The following is a 15,024-nucleotide window of genomic DNA, read 5'->3' as shown; positions in this document are numbered from 1 at the left end:
CACCACTATAAATTGAGATGATACATCAATCAAAAGGTCTTTAGCGGGTCGTAATGAGGCTTGGTTAAGGGGTGTGGTCACAAGCTGAAAGAAAAAGTTAGAATCAAGATTGAATTTAAAAATCACTTAATTAGAAAAAGATTTAATCATCACTTGCGTACAACAGAGCTTCTGCTCAGAATATGGAATTTAAATACTTAAGCTCAAAAACAAAAGATTACTACTAATGTGTATACACTTTTTTTTTAAAAACAAGTCAAATAACATAGACTAACTATTAAGAACAAGACATAACTGAGCAACTATTTCAATTCAAATCTCGACAAAAATAGGGATCAAATTTAATTTAGGGGATTTCAACAATAATGGGTTAAGGGTTAATATTAAGGGTAATACAAGAAATGGCTTGTTAGGCTCAAGGGGGTTCACTAGGGGTTAATTGTGGAGGTAGGCTTTTCATGGCATGAGTGGGTTAATCCTAAGTGCTTTAATCATTTTGACATATCAAATCAAATGGTGTGGTCTTGACATGCATAATCAAGCAAGTTCTAGAATAACAGTTCAATACTGACGCACTCAAAGCAATTATAAAAGTGAGCATGAAAGAATTAATAGATGTTCAAAAGGCTCAAAAATCTCACAAAAATTATGGCTTTTTGATGTTTAAAACTTGTGAATTCCAACTCAAAGTAATACCTAAACTTTGAGGAAACAATGTAACACCCTAAACCCTGTCTAGACGTTATGGTCGAATCTGGCGTGTCACATCAAATCGTTTTTCAAAGTTGATCTTTCCGGTAAAAATCTGTTACTGAATCTAAACCCATTTATTATTATTTAATTAAAATTCACGTCAAAACATGTACCATTACGATTGCCTTTGGTATGTTACTTAAGTTAAAACCGCGTAAGCATTTTGAAAACTTTGTTGTTGGAACCTCGTGTTCCTTAGAAAATCATGCTATTTTGAAAACTCGTGTTTTCCTAGACTAGCAGTTTAATATAAGAAACCTCAATCCAAATTAAAACTTAAAACCCACCAACGGCCTTATTACATAAATTAAAACCCAAAATGAAAAGTTATTAGCAATTTAAAGAAGCAGAAATAGTAGTGTAGCCAACCCCGAGTCCCTTGCAGCTCCAAATCATCTAAGCTTTAGGGATTACCTGTACGGTTAGAAATAAAGTGAGTTTACGAAAAATCAGTGTGTAATCCTAATAACAAACATACAGTAAACAACACAGTTTCAGTACAGTCTGGGCCAAAGCCCTATTCAGTAACAGTACAGTCTGGGCCTTAGCCCTATACAGTAGCATTGTGGGCATAAGCCCAATACAATATCAGTGTAAATGCGTAATGCAACCCATCCCATACCAGCCAGCACACCATCCGTATCAACCAACACATCTGTAGGGATATCAATCGACCCACCCAACCAGCACACCAATATCGCAGCAAAGCTGCCAGTAATAATAATAACGCAGCATAGCTGCCAGTAACAGTAAGCGTGGTAAACCACCAGCAATAATCATCGTGACATAGTTACCAGTACAGTACTCCCTCCAAATCATATACCCATCCCCATGCAGTATGTCATATCATAATTACTAAGTGTATGCAGCATACTGTAATCACAACCAATTTCATAATATCAACACACATCAGTTAACCTATTGCTAGGACATAATAATCATTTTGCCAGCCAGGGGTAAAATCGTAATTTTTTACCCCTTAGGGGTATTTCGGTCATTTAACCATTATAGGGTCTCGATACCATTAACGACCTCTTGGAGGGTCTTTGGTCATTACAAATAACTCAAATAATCCTTATGGCCAAAATAGTGCCAATGGGCCTGAGGCCCATTCCTCGGCCCAAGTGGGTCCACACGCTCGTGTGGCCCATATAGTCCCTTTTGGGTTACGACTATGCGATTTCACAACCCAAACCACAGTTTGGCACCTACCGCACAAATTTTTCAGTGTGGTCCGTAAGCCCATCGGCCCACACGGCTCATCTGAGCCCTACGAGGCCTACAAGTTTGTCGTGGTAACCCCTTCTGTCGTCACCTATAGTGTATGGCTCGGTTTACCCAAGAGCATTCGTATACTCGAGGAACCTCTCATGCCGTAGTTTTGGCTTTTGATCGATACTGATAAGGGTACGGTTACACACCTGTTAACAAAACCGCCCAAGTTTCTCAACTATCCAACCTTGTCTCAAGAAATGCGATCTACAACTCTTAGACCACCGATTGAAAACGATCGAACAACTCCTGCCGATCTACTACATTAACAGTAGATTTTATTAGCAATAAGTATAAAATCCAAAGCTTGATACCTATAGTCCAAATAAATCCCAAACTAGAGTTAGAAAGATTTGATATCCAATCGCAACTGACAACTTAGTCTTCTTACCCTAGTGATTAGATCGAACGCCAAAAAGGAATTTGTACACCTTTGAGTGCTGAAGGCTCCCCTTTATCTCTTCGAGAGTTAGAATCCAGAGATTCCAAACATGCAAAAGGAGTAGAGAATTAGCATCCCTAACCGAACATTCCACTTGAGAAGGAAACGAAAGAATAATAGGCATAAGAAAGAACACTTACCCCAAGACCAAACGATAGGCAGAAAAGATGCTGGCACAATGGATGCTTGTCAGAACTTGATGCTCAAAAGAAGCGAGTGCACAGGAACAAGAGGCACAATAATCGGCCAAGGAGGGAAAATAAGAAGAAGAAAAAAATGAACAGAGAAGAGAGCAAGAGTGTTCGGCTAAAGAAAACCGAAAAGAGAAAATAATGAGAGGAAGAAGATCAAGTCGACTAATGGTAAAGGAGTATGAGAAAAGAATTGAGGGAGATGAGAGAATCGGCTAAAGCAAAACAATAAGGGAAGTAGTGCTTCACCAAACATAATAAGACCGAAAGAGAGAATGCTCGCTTGACTAACACAAAAAGATAACAAGCGAGAGAATAGAAGAAGAAAGAAAATATGCAAACGAAAGGATCTCGAGACAGTAGAGTACCGAAATTGAGTATAGGAGAATTCGACCACTTTCACACTGCAAAAACGTCCCAACCTTCCCCAAACCGAAACCAAGGTAACCTCAGTACTCCATTCGGCCACAACTTTCTACCAACACCACATCTCTTGATTTTCTCCCCAATTCTCTCCCCTTATCCCTCCACAATCTCACCAACCTCCCATTCAAATTCAAACCAAATCCCCTTTTACCAAGTCTCTAACCACTTCTGCAGAGTTTGAGTCAAACTCCACCTTTTGCGCCACCAAAACATAAAATAAAGCCCCCCTTGCGTTACCTGGGATTAAAACCCATGGCCATACGAATGCACAATATGCTACTAACCACTAAGCCACAAGGCATTCTGTGTCACCAATCAACCATGAATATTTATAAAGCCTAAGTGCCAGTGTTCAGGTTCTTTTAAGAGCAAAAACAAAAATGCTGCAAAAGCCGAAACTTGAACCCAGAACTACTCAGACACCCCCAAACACACTTAAATCAACTAACCATTCAAGCAAACATGGACTATATGCAAAAACAAAGAAAAATTATAAACCCCATATTTTTGGGGCATTACAATTCTACCCCCTAAAAAAATTTTCGACCTCGAAATTTACCTGGTCAAAATAAATGAGGGTATTGATGCTGCATCGACTCTTCTGGTTCCCAAGTGGCCTCTTCCGTGCCGTGATTGCGCCACAGTACTTTGACCAGAGGAACAGCCTTCTTCCTCAATACTTTAACATCACGCTCCAATATCTGCACTGGTTCTACCTCAATGGTTAGGTCAGGCCTAACTTCAATTTCCTCGATCGGTACGATGTGTGAGGGATCAGAACGATATCACCTAAGCATGGAAACGTGGAACACGTCGTGAATTTTCTCCAGCTTCGGGGGCAACTCAAGCTGATACGCAACCGGTCCTACTCACTTAAGTATCCAGTAAGGACCAATAAATCTAGGGCTCAGCTTGCCCTTCTGTCCAAACCTCATAATTTTCTTCCATGGCGACACCTTAAGAAAGACATAATTCCCCATAGAGTACTCGATCCCTTTATGCTTTAAGTCTGCATAGGACTTCTGCCTATTAAACGCCTCTTTCAACCGCTCTTGAATAAGCTTTACTTTGCTTTCTGTATCAGCAACTAACTCTGGCCCTAAAATTCGCCGCTCACCCAGCTCAGTCCAACATGTAGGGGTACGACACCTATGACCATATAAAGCTTCGTATGGTACCATCTGAATACTGGATTGATAGCTGTTGTTATACGCAAATTCTACCAATGGCAAATAATCCTCCCAACTGCCCCTGAAATCCAAAACACAGCTTCTCAACATGTCTTCTAGTATCTATATTACTCTCTCAGACTGTCCATCCGTCTGTATATGAAACGCAGTACTGAAATCCAGTCGTGTACCCAAAGCTTCGTGTAACCTTTTCCAAAATCGAGATGTGAACCTAGGATCTCTGTCCGATATGATAGACACTGGTACCCCATGTAGTCTTACAATCTCAGCCACATATAACTTGGCCAACTTCTGTAATGAATAATCAGTGCGGACCGGTATAAAATGAGTTGACTTAGTCAGTCGGTCTACAATCACCCAAACCGAATCCTTCTTAAAAGGCGTCAAGGGTAAACCACTCACAAAATCCGTAGTTACCCTCTCCTACTTCCAAAGTGGAATTTTAGCTTGCTATAGTAACCCAGAAGGTAATTGGTGCTCAGCTTTAACCTGCTAGCACGTCAAGCACTTACTCACATAATTGGTAACTTCGCGTTTCAACCCAAGCCACCCTCACGAAGATCTCGATATAGCTTATTCCCACCAGGATGCATGGCATAAGGGCTACCATGCGCCTCTCGCAGAATAGACTGCCTCAGCTCAGAATCATTCAGTATACACATTCTTCTTCAGAAACATAACACCCTTTCCCTGCTCAGTCCAAATTCTGAAGTTTCACTCTTTTCCACTTGCTGAAAACGAGGAACTAGTGACTCATCCAACAACTGTTTCGCATTAATTTGATCAGTCCAAGTTGGACTTACTTGCAATTCAGCTAACACGCTACCATCATCGTACATGCTAAGACGAGCAAACATTGCTATTAAATCAGAGACAACTCTACGGCTCAGCGCGTCAGCTACCACATTAGCTTTGCCTGGATGATACTCAATTAAACAATCATAATCCTTAAGTAACTCAATCTATCTTCTTTGCATAAGATTCAACTTTTTTTGAGTAAGGAGGTATTTGGGGTTTTTATGGTCCGTATAAATAATCGTTCTTTCCCCATATAAATAATGCCTCCAAATTTTTAGCGCAAATACCATCGTCGCCAATTCCAGATCATGAGTGGGATAATTTACCTCGTAAGGTTTAAGCTGTCGCGATGCAAAGCAACTACCCTTCCTTCCTGCATTAACACACAACCTAATCCAATGTGCGATGCATCATTATAAATAGTAAATTCCTTTCCAGGCTTTGGCTGAATAAAAACAGGGGCCTTAGTCAGAACTTTCTTCAATTTCTTAAAACACTCTTGTTGTTTATCGGACCAAACAAACGGCACCCCTTTCCGTAACAATGTAGTCAACGGTGCAGCTATCATTGAAAATCCTTCCACAAAACGTCTGTAATACCCCGCTAAACCCAGAAAACTTCGAATCTCAGATACTGTCCTTGGTGGTTTCCATCATAACACGACTTCAATTTTCCAAGGGTCAACTCTAATCCCCTCGGCAGACACCACATGACCAGAAATGTCACCTCTTGCAACCAAAACTCGCACTTACTGAATTTTGCGTACAAATGCTTCTGTCTCAGAATTTGAAGAACAATCTGCAAATGTTCATCATGCTCCTCCTCGATTTTCTAATACACTAAAATATCATCTATGAACACTACTATGAACCGATCCAGATAGGGTTGAAATACTCGGTTCATCATGTCCATAAAAGCAGCTGGTGAATTCGTTAACCCAAACGGCATCACTAGGAACTCGTAATGACCACAACTAGTCTTAAACGCTGTCTTATACTCATCAGCTTCCTTAACCTTTAGCTGATGATACCCAGATCGAAGATCTATTTTGGAGAACACAGCAGCTCCCCGCAATGATCAAATAGATCATCAATCCTCGGTACAGGGTACTTGTTCTTGATGGTCAGCTTATTCAGTTGACGATAGTCGATGTACATGCGCATGGACCCATCCTTCTTCTTTACAAACAAAACTGGTGGTCCCCACGGAGACACACTTGGTCGAATGAACCCTTGGTCTAACAGCTCTTGAATTTGAGCCTTTAACTCCACTAGCTCCTTTGGTGCCATTCTATATATGGCGATGGACACTGGAGCTTTCCTTGGTAGAAGCTCAATTCTGAATTCGACCTCTCGGTCTGGAGGCAAGCCCGGCAGCTCTTTTGGAAAAACATTCATAAACTCCTTAACTATTCTAACATTTCCAACAGTAAGACTTTTAGTCTCAGAATTGCTAACATACACCATGAAAGCCTCACAACCCTTGCAGACCAGCTTCTCGGCCCTTAACGCTGATATTACATTAGACAAGTAATCCCTTCGCTCCCCTATTACAACCACCTCTTCATCCTCAACATCAACCGCTTAGCAGCACAATCCAACTTCGCACGATGCTTCACTAGCTAATCCATACCTAAAATAATATCAAATTCCCTGAATGGCAGTTCTATCAAATTTGTAGGAAATATGACCCCTTGAACTTCTAAGGGCACACCCTTGAATAACTTATCCACTTTGACCGATTGTCCTAGTGGACTCAATGCCATCATTTCATTAGCAGTGCTCTCAGATTGAATACCCAACATTCCAGACACAGTGCACGCAACATACGATTGCATGGATCTAATATCAATTAAGGCAACATAAGGCAAGTTATAAATCAAGAACGTATCAGTTATGATGTCAGGGGCGTCACCATCCTCTTGGCAACGAGCAGTATAAACCAAGGCTGGTTGTTTCGCCTCAGCATTACCTGTGCCCCTGCCCGGTGCTCCACGTCCTCGTCCAAACCCATTTCCATCTCTAGGCTGTCCACGACCTCCCAAAGGCTGATCACCCCTTGCAGGTTGAACATGACCCTGTCCTGTGACTTACATCTGAGTAGGCCTCTGAGGATAATTTCTAACTTAATACTCTATGGACCCACATCTGGAACACGCTCCAATCTTTTTCCAACACTCACCCAAATAAGATCTTCTACAGTCAGTACAGGGCTGCGGTCTTGCAGCAGCAACAGGACCTCCAGCTCGAACTGGCCCATCCAACTTGACCCTCTTAAAAGGCCTACTTCCAGAACTTGAGGATCCAAAGTCCCTCTTAACTCTGCCCCTATCTTTCTCTCAGTTCTGGCGCTTAAAGCGCTTCACTTCTTCAGTAATTTTCGCTTTCTCGACAAGGGCAGTAAAGTCTCGCTCCCTTTGTGAAGCTATCAGAATTCTCAATTTATCGCGAAGTCCATCTTCAAACCGCATACAGCATTCATACTCAGTAGCTATTATCTCACGAGCATAATGATTCAACCGTAGAAACTCCGCCTCATAAGCCACCACAGTCTTGTTCCCTTGGGTCATGTTTAGAAATTTCTTCCTTCGAGCGTCCACATAACTTGCACCCACATCTTCCTTTAGAAGGACGCTTTGAAGAAATCCCATGTCAGATGGTCAGCTTGCGTACCTTCCCTCACAGTGAGCCACCATTGATAAGCCTCGTCTCGCAGTAACGACAATGCCCCTTTCAGTTTCTGTTCTACAGTATAGTCAAGATCATCCATAATCTGCTCCGTAGCCTCTAACTAATATTCTGCCACATTCGGGGCTACTCCAGAAACACCCCTAAAGATCTCCGCCCTATTGGATTGGAGTCTCTTAGAAATTGACCCCCGAGCCACTAACCCTGTACTCACTCTAGCAACCCTTTCGAGAACCCGCAGCATTGCTTGAGACAGGGCATCATCTCCAACTGCTAGATCATGAGACCCGGTCTCAGTTACCGGTGAAGACCTAGCCCTAGCACTCCCTCGGCCTCTACCATGGCCTCGCATACCCCTTCCACGAGTACCTCTGGCGCTCATATCGATACGTGCTTTATCTGGATTTTAAAGTTTTATGCCATTAGCTCATAATTCTAGTTTATTATTAGAAGATATTTTATGATAAACAATATTCAGAGTTTTGTTCTCGCAGATCAAAATTTCGCTACCAATATGAGTCTTCTACAGTATCAGTTTGCTCTAACCAAAGATTTAATACTACCAACTATGACAGTTTTCCAGCATCACACTTACAACAATAGATACCAGCAGAGAACTTACAGATTTGCCGCTGGAGACTCGGTGTGCCACACTTTCCTGAACCATATTTCAAACACTTTACATAATTTGAAAACAGCCTTATTATTCACCAAAATTTTGAAACCCAATCCACAGCCGAGTTTTGTAACCTGACTCTGATACCACTAAATGTAATACCCCAAACCTAGCCTAGACGTTATGGCTAAATCTGGCGTGTCACATCAAATCATTTTTCAAAGTTAATTTTTTCGGTAAAAATTTGTTACTGAATCTAAACCCATTTATTATTATTTAATTAAAATTCACATCAAAACATGTACCATTACGATCGCTTTTGGTATGTTACTTCAGTTAAAACTGCGGAAGCATTTTGAAAACTTTGTTGTTGGAACCTCGTGTTCCTTAGAAAATCATGCTATTTTGAAAACTCGTGTTTTCCTAGACTAGCAGTTTAATATAAGAAACCTCAATCCAAATTAAAACTTAAAACCCACCAACGGCCTTATTACATAAATTAAAACCCAAAACGAAAAGCTATTATCAATTTAAAGAAGCAGAAACAGTAGTGTGGCCAACCCCGAGTCCCTCGCAGCTCCAAATCATCTAAGCTTTAGGGATTACCTGCACAGTTAGAAATAAAGTGAGTTTACGAAAACACAGTGTGTAATGCCAAAAATAAATATACAATAAACAACACAGTATCAGTACAGTTTGGGCCAAAACCCTATTTAGTAACAGTACAGTCTGGGCCTTAGCCTTATACAGTAGCATTATGGGCATAAGCCCAATACAATATCAGTATAAATGCGTAATGCAACCCATCCCATACCAGCCAGCACACCACCCGTACCAACCAACACACCTGTGAGGATATCAATCGACCCACCCAACCAGCACACCAATATCCCAGCAAAGCTGCCAGTAATAATAACACAGCATAGCTGCCAGTAACAGTAAGCGTGGTAAACCACCAGTAATAATCATCGTGACATAATCACCAGTACAGTACTCCTTCCAAATCATATACCCATCCCCATGCAGTATGTCATATCATAATTACTAAGTGTATGCAACATGTTGTAATCACAACCAATTTCATAATATCAACACACATCAGTTAACCTATTGCTAGGACATAATAATCATTTCGCCAGCAAGGGGTAAAATCGTAAATTTTTACCCCTTAGGGGTATTTCAGTCATTTAACCATTATAGGGTCTCGATACTATTAACGACCTCTTGGAGGGTCTTTGGTCATTACAAAGAACTCAAATAATCCTTATGGCGAAAATAGTGCCAATGGGCCCGAGGCCCATTCCTTGACCCAAGTGGGTCCACACGCTTGTGTGGCTCATCTAGTCCTTTTTCAGTCTCGACTATGCGATTTCACAACCCAATCCACAGTCTGGCACCTATCGCACAAATTTTTTAGTGTGGGCCCGCAAGCCCATCGGCCCACACGGCTCATCTCGGCCCTACGAGGCCCAAAAGTAGTGCAAGCCCACAAGTTTGTCATGGTGACCCCTTCGGTCGTCACCTATAGTGTATGGCTCGATTTGCCCAAGAGCATTCGTATACTCAAGGAACCTCTCAAGCAGTAGTTTCTGCTTTTGATCGATACAGATAACGGTGCTGTTACACACCTGTTAACGAAACCGCCTAAGTTACTCAACTATCCAACCTTGTCTCAAGAAATGCTATCTACAACCCTTAGACCATCGATTGAAAATGATCGAACATCTCCTGCCGATCTACTGCATTAACAACATATTTTATTAGCAATAAGTATAAAATCTAAAGCTTGATACCTATAGTCCAAATAAATCCCAAACTAGAGTTAGAAAGATTTGACATCCAACCGTAACTGACAACTTAGTCTTCTTACCCCAGTGATTAGATCGAACGCCAAAAAAGAATTTGTACACCTTTGAGTGCTGAAGGCTCCCTTTTATCTCTTTGAGAGTTAGAATCCAGAGATCCCAAACATGCAAAAGGAGTAGAGAATTAGCATCCCTAACCGAACATTCCACTTGAGAAGGAAACGAAAGAATAATAGGCACAAGAAAGAACACTTACCCCAAGACCAAACGATAGGCAGAAAAGATGCTGGCACAATGGATGCTTGTCGGAACTTGATGCTCAAAAGAAGCGAGTGTACAGGAACAAGAGGCACAATAATCGGCCAATGAGGGAAAACAAGAAGAAGAAAAAGATGAACAGAGAAGAGAGCAAGAATGGTTCGACTAAAGAAAACCGAAAAGAGAAAATGATGAGAGGGAGAAGATCAAGTCGACTAATGGTAAAAGAGTAGAAGAAAAGAATTGAGGGAGATGAGAGAATCGGCTAACGCAGAACAACAAGGGATGTAGTGCTTCACCAAACAGAATAAGACCGAAAGAGAGAATGCTCGCTTGACTAACACAAAAAGATAACAATCGAGAGAATAGAAGAAGAAAGAAAATATGCAAACAAAAGGATCTCGAGACAGTAGAGTACCGAAATTGAGTATAGGAGAATTCGGCCACTTCCACACTACAAAAACGTCCCAACCTTCCCAAAACCGAAACCAAGGGAACCTTAGTGCTCCATTTGGCCACAGCCTCCTACCAACACCACATCCCTGGTTTGAAAACATAGTAACCGAATCGACGTTATAAACGCCTGCTGTTTTAGTTAGCTTAGTCCTCATGACTTGCCTCTAATAGTTATTTAGTGACATCTCTTCAATAAATTCATAAGCCTCTTCAGGTGTTTTGTTTTTGATGGTTCCCTTGGCTGCTGCATCAATCATTTACCTTGTTAAAGGGTTCACACCATTGTAGAATGTTTGAACTTGCAACCATAGAGGTAATCCATGGTGAGGACACCTTTGCAGTAGGTCCTTGTATCTCTTCCATGCATCGTAAAAAGATTCTAAGTCTATCTGCACAAATGAAGAGCTATCATTACGTAATTTGGCTGTTTTAGCTTGCGGGAAATATTTTAATAAAATATTTTCGGTCATTTGTTCTCAAGTAGTAATTGACCCTCATGGTAACGAGTTCAACCACTGTTTAGCTTTATTCCTCAATAAAAAAGGGAATAACCGAAGATGAATGGCATCATTAGAAACACCATTAATTTTAAATGTATCGCAGAATTCCAAGAAATTTGCCAAGTGAGTGTTTGGATCCTCATCCTACAAACCATCAAACTGAAAAAATTGCTGTATCATTTGAATAGTGTTAGGTTTTAGTTCAAAATTATTCACAGCAATAGCAGGCCTAACTATACTTGACTCAGTTCCTGTTAAAGTAGGTTTAGCATAATCATACATAGTACGAGGAGCAAGATTCTGATTTACTAGTTCAACGGGTATCGCAGGAGGTAGCTGATTTTCTTGGTTTTCAGCCATCTCTTCGGTTGGGGTTTGAGTATCATCTTTTTGCTCGTTCTCTATGTATCTTAAGCTTCGCCTTATTTCTCTTTGGTTTCTGCGAACTGTGCGATCGATTTCTTAGTAAAAAAGTAGTGGTCCTGATGGGTTTCTTCTAGTCATAAATAATAAAAACCTGCCAAGAGAAAGAAAAAGTAAATTAATAAATAATAATAATAAAATAAAATTATTTTGCAAGGAAAACAAATGGCTAAAGTAATAAAAATTGAGCGTATCTAATATCTTAGTTCCCCCGCAACGGCGCCAAAAACTTGATACGCGATTTTTGTGGAAGGTTTTAAATATTTATAATGAATCATTCTTGAAACTAACTATTATCACGATATAGGCAAGTGTACCTATCGAACAGTAGTATAGTTTTAGCAAGACCGGATTGTTAATCCCAAAGGAACTAAAAGTACTAGTAATGACTGTTTTTTTATTATCTAGCCTAAGAATAAGGGGGTTTTGTTTTAACTAACTAATTATCTAAACTAAGAATTCACAGAAAATAGAATTGGGGGATTACTTTTGGAAAATGTTTGAATTAAGACAATACCTAAGGAAAAATCCACCTAGACTCCACTTGTTATTTTGACTCCGTATCGGACGATTTATTCGTTTAACTTGTTCCGTAGAGATCCCTAAGTTATGTTATTATCCCTATTCAAGACTAATAACGTCTAATCCCTAGATTGAATAATTGAGGCTTTTCTCTAATTAACACCCTAGGGTTGCATTAACTCGATCTATGGATCCCCTTATTAGGTTTCACCTTAATCCGACAAAATCTTGTCACCCTATCTCTAGGCGCGCAATCAATTCCGCTTAACTATCACGAATGTACTCTTAGTCAGGGTCTATTCCTTCTCTAAATGAGAGCTTATCTTGAATCAGTATCCTGGTAAGAACACATAATTAAGAACAAGTTAAATATTTATCATACAATCCAGAAAATAATAACAAGATTCATCTTAGGTTTCATTCCCCTTATGTATTTAGGGGGTTTAGTTCATAACTAAAAAGGAAAACATCTCAGAAGAGTAATGAATACAAAACATAAAGAAAACTCAAAACTCCTGAAAGGAAATTCAGGGGAGATCTTCAGTCTTGATGATGAATTCGGATCCTGAGATGGATCAATCGGCTATCTTTCAGTAATTCCTTCCTTCCTCTTTGTGCCTCCTATTTTCTTCCTCCTCTAGGGTGTATTTATAGGCTTTGGAATGCCTAAGAACCCTCGAAATTAGCCTTTTCTGAATTGGAAACTTAGGCTCGGCAGGGACACGCCCGTGTGCGATTACTTTAGGCCGTGCTCGATCCTATTAAAATGGCATGGGCGTGTGATCTACCCGTGTGAGTCGTGCTTCTAATCTACCAAATTGACACAGCCGTGTGGTCTACCCGTGTGAGGAAGTCCAGGCCATGTTGATTTCTTACTTTGGCCCATTTTCTCCATTTTTTGTCCTTTTCTCGTTCCTTTTGCTCTCTTATGCTCGCCTAAGTATAAAACATGAAATTAAAGCATTAGGAGCATTGAATTCACCAATTCTAAGGAAAAATCATCCATAAAATGTGTTAAGCATAGGGTAAAAATATGTATAAATTACGGTTTATCAGCCTCCTCAATGCTTGATCGATCAAATAAAAATAAGGTGACTCAACCTGATTACGGGATATCTATTAGACTTGCTGTTAGTGTGGGTACTGTGCAGAATGTTCCTAAGCCCAAATGCAAATATTGTGGGAAAAACCACCACGGTGAATATAGAATTAAAACGGGGACTTGTTACAAATTCGGAGCCATTGACCATTTTATTCGAAACTGTCCTCAATTGTAAAGAGAAGAAGAATATTAGAAAGAGAAATAGTCGACCACTTCTCAAAGAAGTATACATCCAGGTCAAAAGAGTGCTACTGGAACTGCTCGTTTCGGTATGAGAGATTGTACTGCCCGGTCAAAAGCTAGGGTACCTGCACGTACTTATGCTATCCAAACAAGAGAAGAAGCTATGACTCCGGACGTAATTGTTGGTACATTTTATCTTTTTGATGTTATTGTATATGCATTGATTGACCCTGGGTCCATGCATTCTTATGTTTGCATGCATTAGTATCGGAAAAGAAATTGTTTGTTGAACCTACCGATTAAGATATTCAAGTCACTAATCCATTAGGTCAGTGTGTAATAGTTAATTTAGTGTGTCGAAATTGTCTACAGAAAGTAAAAAGCTGTGAATTCTCTGCTGATTTGATGTTACTATCTTTTCAAGAATTTGATATTATTTTGAGAATGGATTGGGTAATAAAGCATGATGTCATAATAATTTGTAGACAAAAACAGATTAATTTGAAATGTCAGACAAGGGAGGTAATTTCAGTTGAGTCTGAGAATCCGAATGATACTATTAAAATTATTTCAGCTTTTTCAGCTTAGATGTTAATGTGAAAAGGTAATAAGGCATTTGCAGCCTACATTCTAGATACTCGTAATTTTGAATCAAAGTTAGAATAGTTACCGGTTGTTATTGAGTTTGCTGATGTATTTCTTGAAGAATTGCCGGGTTTACCACCTGATCGTGAAGTTGAGTTTGTAATTGATGTGGTTCTTGGGGCAACTCCGATATCAGTAACACCATATTGTATTGCACCAGTTGAGTTAAAAGAATTAAAGACACAGTTGTAAGAGTTATTAGACAAAGGGTTCATTAGGTTGAATATGTCTCCTTGGGGTGCACCTATATTATTTGTGAAAAAGAAAGACGGCTATTTGAGACTCTTATAGATTACAGATAGTTGAACAAGATCACAATTAAAAATAAATATCATTACCCCGTATCGATGATTTATTTGATCAACTAAAAGGTGCCGTAGTGTTTTCAAAAATGTGACCTTAGATCTGGGTATTATCAGTTGAAGGTTAAAGAGTGTAATGTGCTGAAGACTGCTTTCAAAACTCGGTATGGTCATTATGAGTTTTTGGTAATGGCATATGGTTTAACCAATGCCCCTACTGCTTTCATGGTCTAATGAATTAGATTTTTAAACCTTATTTGGATAGGTTTGTGGTTGTGTTTATTGGTGATATATTGATCTGTTCCAAGATAGAATCTGAACATGCACAAAACTTGAGAATTGTGGTACAGATTTTAAGAGAAAAGTAGTTATATGCAAAGTTTAGAAAATACGAATTTTGGCTTCACGAGGTTGGATTTCTGGGTCATATTGTATCAATCGATGCGATTCGAT

At 39.9% G+C, this 15,024-nt stretch overlaps 1 non-coding gene across 1 annotated transcript; it reads left to right on the top strand.

Annotated features, from left to right (window-relative positions):
* The first annotated feature begins 11,209 nt into the window (after nt 1–11,209).
* On the top strand, nt 11,210–11,315 carry LOC121212974 (small nucleolar RNA R71). Its single transcript, XR_005908344.1, has one exon. It is a non-coding gene; the product is annotated as a small nucleolar RNA R71 (small nucleolar RNA).
* The last annotated feature ends 3,709 nt before the right edge of the window (nt 11,316–15,024 follow it).

Source organism: Gossypium hirsutum, chromosome A13, assembly GCF_007990345.1.
Source record: "Gossypium hirsutum isolate 1008001.06 chromosome A13, Gossypium_hirsutum_v2.1, whole genome shotgun sequence".
Lineage (NCBI taxonomy): Eukaryota > Viridiplantae > Streptophyta > Magnoliopsida > Malvales > Malvaceae > Gossypium > Gossypium hirsutum.
Note: the sequence above shows the minus strand (reverse complement) of the source record. Positions and strands in the feature narration are given on the sequence as shown.